A 9,062-nucleotide genomic window follows, 5' to 3' on the forward strand; every position below is an offset into this window, starting at 1 on the left:
TTGAAAGAATGCTCATTTATTGAGAAATTTTAAACAAATAGCATCTGTGCTTAAAACATAGGTGTTCTTGAAATTTTAACATCTTATTTTTCCTGTTTTGCATCAGAACCTTCTGTTACATATATGTGAGAGAGAATTTTTAGGTATTTATAATTGCACTTCTGCATTTTAAACCAAGGAATGTTTAACAGTATGGAGGGAAAAGAGTGTAACAAAAAGAGCCAGCTGTTGGCCTTTCAATTAAGAAAACAATGTCTCAACATAGTGACAATGAACCAACAATCCAATCTCAACAAAACAGCAAACAAAGCAAAAACTGTAACAGATGCTGTTTTCAATACTATCAAACACTCTGTATAGAAGAAACTCCTTTGAAAATTTAGCAGAGAGTACATGCCAATTTTTGATTAATTCAGATTTTCCTCAGGTCTCGAGAGCTCAAGCAGAAAATCTACTTGCCCCTGTGGTACTAGAATCACTAGATCAGTGATTCAAAAGAAATAAAACCTTGAATCTAGATTGCTATAGGGCAAACTATAAAACTTTCAAGGAAAGTTTAAGTGTACTCATTAAAAAGACTTTCTTTACATATGATGAAACAACACTTTACTACCTACCCAGCAAACAATAACTTTCAACATCATTTCTAATGCATTTTGATTTCTGCCTACTTAGTAGAATCAACATGATTCTACAGCAACGATTTTAGTGGAAAGTTTCACCTACTTGTTCCTTCATTTAATGCAATGTCTTTTAACATGTTGTATTGCATGTGTGTGTGTGTGTGTGTGGGTGTGTGTAATTATTTAAGGATCTAATTAAAGTTAAGGTTACTCACTGGAGAGAAATGCACATTTGAACTAACAAAGCTTTATGTAAAATTATATGGAATTTCATGAACCTTAAAATTTATACCTGGTCTCTAAAAAAAGCAAGGACCTGAGGATAAAAAGAAAAACTTCCTCATAGGCTCATGCAGATATGAGAACTTATTATGATATAAAGGTCACATTTCAAATCAGAAAAGATGTTCAATAAATGATTCTGGGAAATGTTTAGAAAAGCATATCCATTAAGTCTGTACCTCACACTTCCAAACATAATTCCTGATGTATTAAAGATCATAAATATTTTATTTAAAAAAAAGGAAAATATGGAAGACAAAATATATGCCCTTGGCCAAGATAGGAATCTTTCAAGAACACGTGAAAAACTAAAGCCATAAAGGGAAATATAATAAATCTGAATAAATAAAAATTGTATACCTCCTCATCGGAAAAAATGACCACAAACAAATTTTAAAGACTATTGACCCTCAAGGAGAAAATATTTGCAATATTATAATAGCCAAGTGATATCCAGAATATAATGACAATATGATTATTCTCAAAAGAAAAATAAGCAAAGATTTAAATCAGGTATTTCATAGAAGCATAAATATAAATGAATATTAAGAATAAAAAAATAATTGAGTCTATTAATTATTAGGGAAATCAAATTAAAACAACTGTGAAAGAGCATTATTTTTACCCATCAAATTCTCAAAATTAGAAGTTAAATATTTTCTATTGATATGTATGTGGGAAAAGAGAAAACCTTACAATTAGATAATGGCTTTATATATTTTTATAGATATTTTGGAGGCCAGTTTTGTGATGGTTATAAAATTAAGAAGAATACATATACTTTGGCTTAGAAATTCTGTTAGTGAGATCTACACTAGAGAAACCTTGCATACTTGCTTGATATTTTTATAAAGATGCTCATTGCAGTATATTTTCTAATGACCAACCTGAAATCAACCTAAATGTCCATAAATTGAAGTCATATAGCATAAACTATGCTTCAGTCTATGCTGCAGTTAGAAAATAGAGGTAGCTTCATATTACTAGACATAGATGGATTTTGAACTGCATGGGTCCACTTATATGCAGATTTTTTTCAATAAATATTAGAGTGCTACATAACCCAGTTGGTTGACTCCTAGGATGCCAGGGAACAGTGCATAAGGAATGCCTACTATAAAGTTATTTGGGGATTTTTGTTGGGGGTTTGGCACCACTAACCCCTACGTTGTTCTAGACTCAATTGTATATTAAATGAAAAGAGTTGCAGAACATTAGATTGAACTTAATACCATTTAGTTTAAAAAAAGCAAATAAACATTGAAAGAAATTCTGTATTGAATATGTAATGTACAGAAAATAACCTGGAAGATATACAACAAAATGACATCAATTGTTTGTGAAAATTCTTAGAATTAGTGAGTATATTAGAATTTTTACAAAATGAATATATTGTCATATTGTTTGTTAAATTAAAATATTACATTCTGTATAAAGTCCTTTACACTTTTGAGAAAGCTCAGAGGAACAATGTATATTAATAAAATCATGAACCCCAAATGGTATACATTTGAAACACTATTATTTCTAGAAGGCTTAATGGCTGAAACTTTACAGGTTAAACAACTGGAAAATTTAATTTTTCAACAACTCTGTAAGTTAGGACCTCATTTTACAGATAAAGAAATTCATGCTTGTGGGTTTACTTGTACAATGTTAATCACAGAGAGTCAATGACAAGGCCAAGATGTAAATTCAAGTTTGTCTAATTTCTAATTAAACCTGATTGCTGGCATCTAGTGGGTGTGTATAAATAAAGAACACATTAGAATATTTTCAATTTATAATAATTGTGAGACCTGCACATAAAATAATTGAAGATGTCCTAGACAAAGTTTAAAAAAATCACAGATGAGGAATGTATTGAGTTGGCTAAAAAGTTTGTTCAGTTTTTCCCATAAGATGACTCTAGTAGCACTTAGTTGTCTTTAACTTCATTAGAAACAATTTTGTTAGATTATATGTGACAGCTGTCATATCAGTGTGCATTTAAAAAAAAGACATCAAAATTGGTGAAATTTTGTGTAGCCATTTTAATATTGAAGATGGAAGAAAAAAGCAAAAATTTCTGCATATTATGCTTTATTATTTCAAAAAAGGTAAAAGGTAAAAACTCAATTGAAACGCAAAAAGAGATTTGTGCAGTGTGTGGAGAAGGTGCTGTGACTGATCAAATGTGTCAAAAGTGGTTTGCGAAGTTTCATGCTGGAGATTTCTCCCTGGATGATACTCCACGGTCGGGTAGACCAGGTCAAGTTGATAGAGATCAAATTGAGGCATTAATTGAGAATAATCAACGTTACACCACGTGGGAGATATATCCAAATATATCCAAATTTGGATATCAAAATATCCAAATCAAGTGTTGAAATTCATTTGCATCAGCTTGGTTATGTTAATCGCTTTGATGTTTGGGTTCCACATAAGTGAAAAATCCTTGACCATATTTCTGTATGTGATTCTCTACTTAAATGTAATGAAAATGTTCTGTTTTTAAAACAAATTGTGACGGGCGATGAAAAGTGAATACTGTACAATAATGTGGAATGGAAGAGATCATGAGCCAAGCAAAATGAACCACCACTGACACACCAAAGGCTGGTCTTCATCCAAAGAAGGTGATGTTGTATATATGGTGGGATTGGAAGGGAGTCCTCTATTATGAGCTCCTTCTGGAAAACCAAAGGATTAATTCCAACAAGTACTGCTCCCAATTAGACCAACTGAAAGCAGCACTCAACAAAAAGTGTCCAGAATTAGTCAACAGAAAATGCGTAATCTTCCATCAGGACGATGCAAGACCGCATGTTTCTTTGACGACCAGGCAAAAACTGTTACAGCTTGGCTGGGAAGTTCTGATTCATCCACTGTATTCACCAGACAGTGCACCTTCAGATTTCCATTTATTTCGGTCTTTACATAATTCTCTTAATGGAAAAAATTTCAATTCCCTGGAGGACTATAAAAGGCACCTGGAAGAGTTCTTTGCTCAAAAAGATAAAAAGTTTTGAGAAGATGGAATTATGAAGTTGCCTGAAAAATGGCAGAAGGTAGTGGAACAAAAGGGTGAATACGTTGTTCAATAAAGTTCTTGGTGAAAATAAAAAATGTGTCATTTATTTTTACTTACAAACCAAAGACACTTTTTGGCCAACCCAAAATATGTGAATAGTGTAAAGAAAATATGAATTGAGGAAAATGTTATGATTGGATTTTGAAAAAATTTGTTTATATATATTTAAATTTTTACTAAAATTTCTAAAAATAGATTATAAAATAGGCCAATCTATTGCTATATTCAAGCTATATATCTATTAATATACTACTCAGGAAAAACTTTTAAGATAATTATTTTATTATATATTTTTTCAGAGAAGTATATATAAAATAACTCTCCCAACAAATTAAAAATAGTTACCACAGTAATAAAGTCAAGAAATATATGAAATATTAATGAAAGAAATAAACTAATAGAAACAATATTTAGACCTAAAGTTCTATGAAAAATAAAATGATTAAGTACATAAAATTTCCATTTCTGTAGGTCAAAAACAGTTGATTTCATTTGGTTCAACCTAATATTTTAAAATTACCACATGCTGTTTTGCAATTATCCACTCATGTCTTGTAGGAGGTTATTATTCTGATTGTTCAGTTATCATTTATTATACTTTCATTTAAAACTATTAAAAATAATTTTAATTCCTTTTAAGGAGAAATTCTCTCAAGAACACTGGCATAAAGCTAGAGTTCATTTAAAAAAGGCAATCTAAAGAAAGTTTAAAAAATCGTGGGATCTAAAAATGCACAAAGTAGGCATAAAAATTATTCAATACGGTAATAAAGCCATAGAATTTGAGACAGCAAAATTATAATTCCTGTTAGCAAATATTGAATATATTAAATAGTGCAATACTACTAATATATAAAATTTTTAAGAAGTTATAAGATATCCTAGGAAGTATAGTGTTTACAGAAAAGAAATCAACATTTCCTAGGTAACAGTTGGTTTATGAAAATTACATATATAATAACTTAATATATATTCATTGGCCATTTATCATATGCTAGGACTGTTAACATTTTATCAGGATTATACCAGATTTTTAGGAATTCCATATAATTTCTAGAATATCTGTATTAATAACATTTACCCATACAGTATAACCTGAAAAAGATTATCACTCATTTGACAATGCTTCCCATGTAATTTAACATACCAAATAATAACAAAGGCCTATAAAATTTTTTTTTCACTCTCAGGGATCACAGATGATTAGACTAAGTTCCCAGGTAGATAATTTAAATCTCAAAGCCACAGGAAGAGAAATACCAATTCTCTCTAGAAAGTTAAATTCCTCTAACTGCATATGGAAGAAACAGTTTTAAAATGTCAAAAGAGTCTCATCTTGGCCATTTTAATGGATTTTTTTCAGCTGCTAAATTGCCAATTCAGTTATAATCAATAGCAGTAATAGACAAAATACATATCACTCACTCACATTCAGAGGCCTCATTTCCAGATGAACTTGAATAAGCATTGAAGTTACCAGGAACCCTAAACAAAAGTCAAAACCAGAAAGAGAGAATGGGATTTGGACTCATGTACTAAGACATTCATATACACACCCGAGATAAAAGCCAAACCAATTACAAAAGTCTCACTTTGCTACAATAGCAGAGTCATCAGGGGCCATTGTTCTCCAGATTTCAAGGAGTCTTGAGACCAAACAGTGTTACAATAAAAATATCATTTTCTTTCATGTATGGGAGCATAGTTGAAGATCTCCCAGTTTTGCAAAATATACTCCTTAGGGGACTATAAGTTGGAACAGAGCTCTGATCACCCATACTTAGTTATTCACAGCAAAACAGCAAACCAATGCAATGCTGTGTGGTCTCTCAGGGTCGCAGTTTCCCCAACACTGAAAGGGAAATTCCCAACCAATGCTACACCATAGGTCATGCCAATGCAATAGAATAGAATACCCTGGTGTTGTCAGAGCTCAGAGACCAGAGACCTCTCAACCAGCCAATGCAAGTACTAATACACACATACATTCAAACAACAAATGTGGTCCCACAAACAAGAGATCAGATGAGGTGTAGCTGCAAAATTCCACTTCCACTCCTATACAGGGACCTCCAAACAGATTGGTCCATTTCTTGAAAGATAATGGGCCCAGAGAGGCTTGCTCCCTGAAGGGAAGTGAGCCCTGATGCAGCGGGTAGAATTTTACCATCCTGTGCAAGCTGGAGTGACTCACCCCTAAGCAATGTTGAGTGTGGACTGTAGCTCAGGATGTTTCTCAGCTCCAAACAGCTTCATGCCAGGGTGGCCAGCACCTATCAGGGAGAGTCCCTCTGAGTTTCCTGGAGTGAAATGAGCTCAGGCAGCTGCTGGGACCCAGGGAAGGGGCTGCCCCCTGCCAGGGTTGACCTGCCATGCACATGGACTCCTAGCTGGCTCACCAAAATTTTTACCCAGTGCAAGTTTGTGTGCCCAACTGACAGTGAGGCAAAACAAACTGAAATGCCAGAGTTTGGAGCAGAGAAACGTTTATTGCAGAGCCAAACAAGGAAAACAGGTGGCTCATACTCAAAAACCTCAGACTGTCTGATGGTTTGGGTAAGAAGTTTTTAAAGGCAACCTTTTGGGTGAGTGTTGCAGGACTTGTGACTTTCTTCTGATTGGTTTATGGTGAGGTAACAGGGCAGTAATCCAGGAATCTTGTGCTCAGGCTGAAGTACCACCCTCTATCTGGGTGGGGGCCTTAGTTTCTGCAGAAGAACTCAAAGATATTGTTATGGGGCTTCCCTGGTGGTGCAGTGGTTGAGAGTCCGCCTGCCAATGCAGGGGATATAGGTTTGTGCCCCAGTCTGGGAAGATCCCACATGCCGCAGAGCGGCTGGGCCCGTGAGCCATGGCCACTGAGCCTGCATGTCCGGAGCCTGTGCTCCACAACAGGAGAAGCCACAACAGTGAGAGGCCCCCCAAAAAGATATTGTTATGTATGTTTCTTGAGGAGGAACCAGGACCCTGTTTCATCACTGAACCATTGTTTCTTGACTGCTTCTCCTTTGTTTCTGCATTCTCTCCCTTCCCTGACTACCAAGTATTTGAATCTGCCCTTTGGAGCTCAGGGAAGGTCTAGGAGGCTGAATGGAGCCTATTTCCTGCAAACAACAAATGCAGGACATGGAAAAGACTTGTACCCAGTCCTGCCCAGTTTCATTGTGACACATTACAATTATTCAGTTTGTCACATGGCCACAACAAATTGGAAAACAGGATGGGAAAAATAAATTGTAATCTAGGTGGCCATAAGAAAATCTAAAATCTTACAGCTGCATTTTAAAAAGAATGACTAAAGGGAGCAATGAACAGTTTCTGCTATATCCACAATAGATTGTCAGTCAAAAAACAAAGCAGCATCCAGAAGAATATATAATGGTCATATCTAATATACATAATAGTCACATAAAATAATATTGATATTTGCTATTATATTTGCAAGTGTGTATGTTTCTATTTGGGTAGCTGTATATATCAGCATGTCTCCAGAGTTAGATTATGGGTTAAGTGGAAGCAGAAAGTGAAGATTTTTACATTTTTTCCTTTAGACTTCTATACATTTATTTTTCAAAGATTATATGCTACTTTGATAACTTAAAACAAAGAAAAAGAAAAATGTAGCTTCAAGAGACTTAATTGGTAAATTAACAGTTTGAATTGATAAACAATATATCTTAATGAAATAAAAATAAACCTGAAAGCAAATATCTAAATGTCACATCTGTTTCTACTGTTATATTTTAAGACATTATTGTAGATGTTGGATAGCAACTCAATGTTCTGTTTTTTGCATATCAAGCTAGGATAAGTCCAAAAGGGTGCCAGAATTCTTGTAAGAAATCATATAAGGATTCATAAGCCCTACAAGAAAGAAAATTTTAAATCAGTCAACTATGTTCCTTGTCAGCAACTGTGTAATATTTTCTGAATTATCTAGAACAACGATCTTTGGAATACGATCTGCATGGACCAGCAGCAGTAGCAGAGCAGCAGCACTTGAGAACTTGCTAGAATATCATACTCTTGGGCACCAACCCCCTCCTATTCCATCAGAAACTCTATAGGTGGAGTCTGACAATCTGCCTTTTTATATAAAGCTCTGCAGGTGATTCCAATGCAAGCTCAAATTTGAGAACCACTGACCTAGATAATTACTTCACCCTTTGGCTTTGTTTTCCTTCTGCAAACATGTCAGTAATTGCTATGGAAACGTATTATAATATAGTCAACATGCAATTATCTCTGATATTCAGGGAGCAGAGTGATTTGGACAAGAGAATACCCTGGATAATACACATATCTCTCTTTGGTTGTTAGTTTCAGACTCTGCCCACCTGTACATTTTTTGCCAGAGCCCCTAATGAGAACTGTAATTGACTGACTCATGTTTCAGCTCTTTTTTTCCTCTTGCCCACTCTCTGGTGAAGGTGCTAATGAGCAGCGAAATAGCCTGAAGGCAAACAGCAGGAGGAGAAAGGAGGAGAGCCCTCTCCCTCTGAAGATTTGAGATTATACTATAATATCAAAAACAATTTTTAAAAAAAAACTTTTTCCTGTCTTAAAACTCTTAACATGCCAATATTAAATTCATTTTAAACAATTTCTAGTAAAAATTTGAGCTGTTACAGTGGTACTAGTATTTTCTCAAGATTACTGTCTTTTCCTTCAACTATTGGTTGATTGTCTCTCTCTCCTTTAGTCCTGTTTGACTAGTTTCAATCTATTCCCTCTACAACTGCTATCAACAAAGCCTTCCTTTCCTTCTCTCTATACCTCTATAAATTTTCATCTTCCTGTTTAATTGGCTTTGAATGTTAGTCTGTAAACCTACTTAAAAACAGATAAGAAAGAAAGGAAAAGTAACATAATATTAAATACAAGGCCACTATTATAGGTATAATTCTAAAGGTGTTCCTGGGTTTGAAACATCAAATAAACCTCAGTTTGAAGGGTGTTGTTTGGCTTCTCTGTTTGTATTTCTCTCTGCAAAGTGGAAGTAAGAAAAAAATCCTTTTAGAAATTCTTTTTGTGATTTTGACTGAAAAGAAAAATAAAGCATCATATCATCAATATAGTCAAGA

Source organism: Monodon monoceros, unplaced genomic scaffold (genome assembly GCF_005190385.1).
Source record: "Monodon monoceros isolate NGI ecotype Baffin Bay Population unplaced genomic scaffold, NGI_Narwhal_1 Super_Scaffold_18, whole genome shotgun sequence".
NCBI classification, from domain to species: domain Eukaryota; kingdom Metazoa; phylum Chordata; class Mammalia; order Artiodactyla; family Monodontidae; genus Monodon; species Monodon monoceros.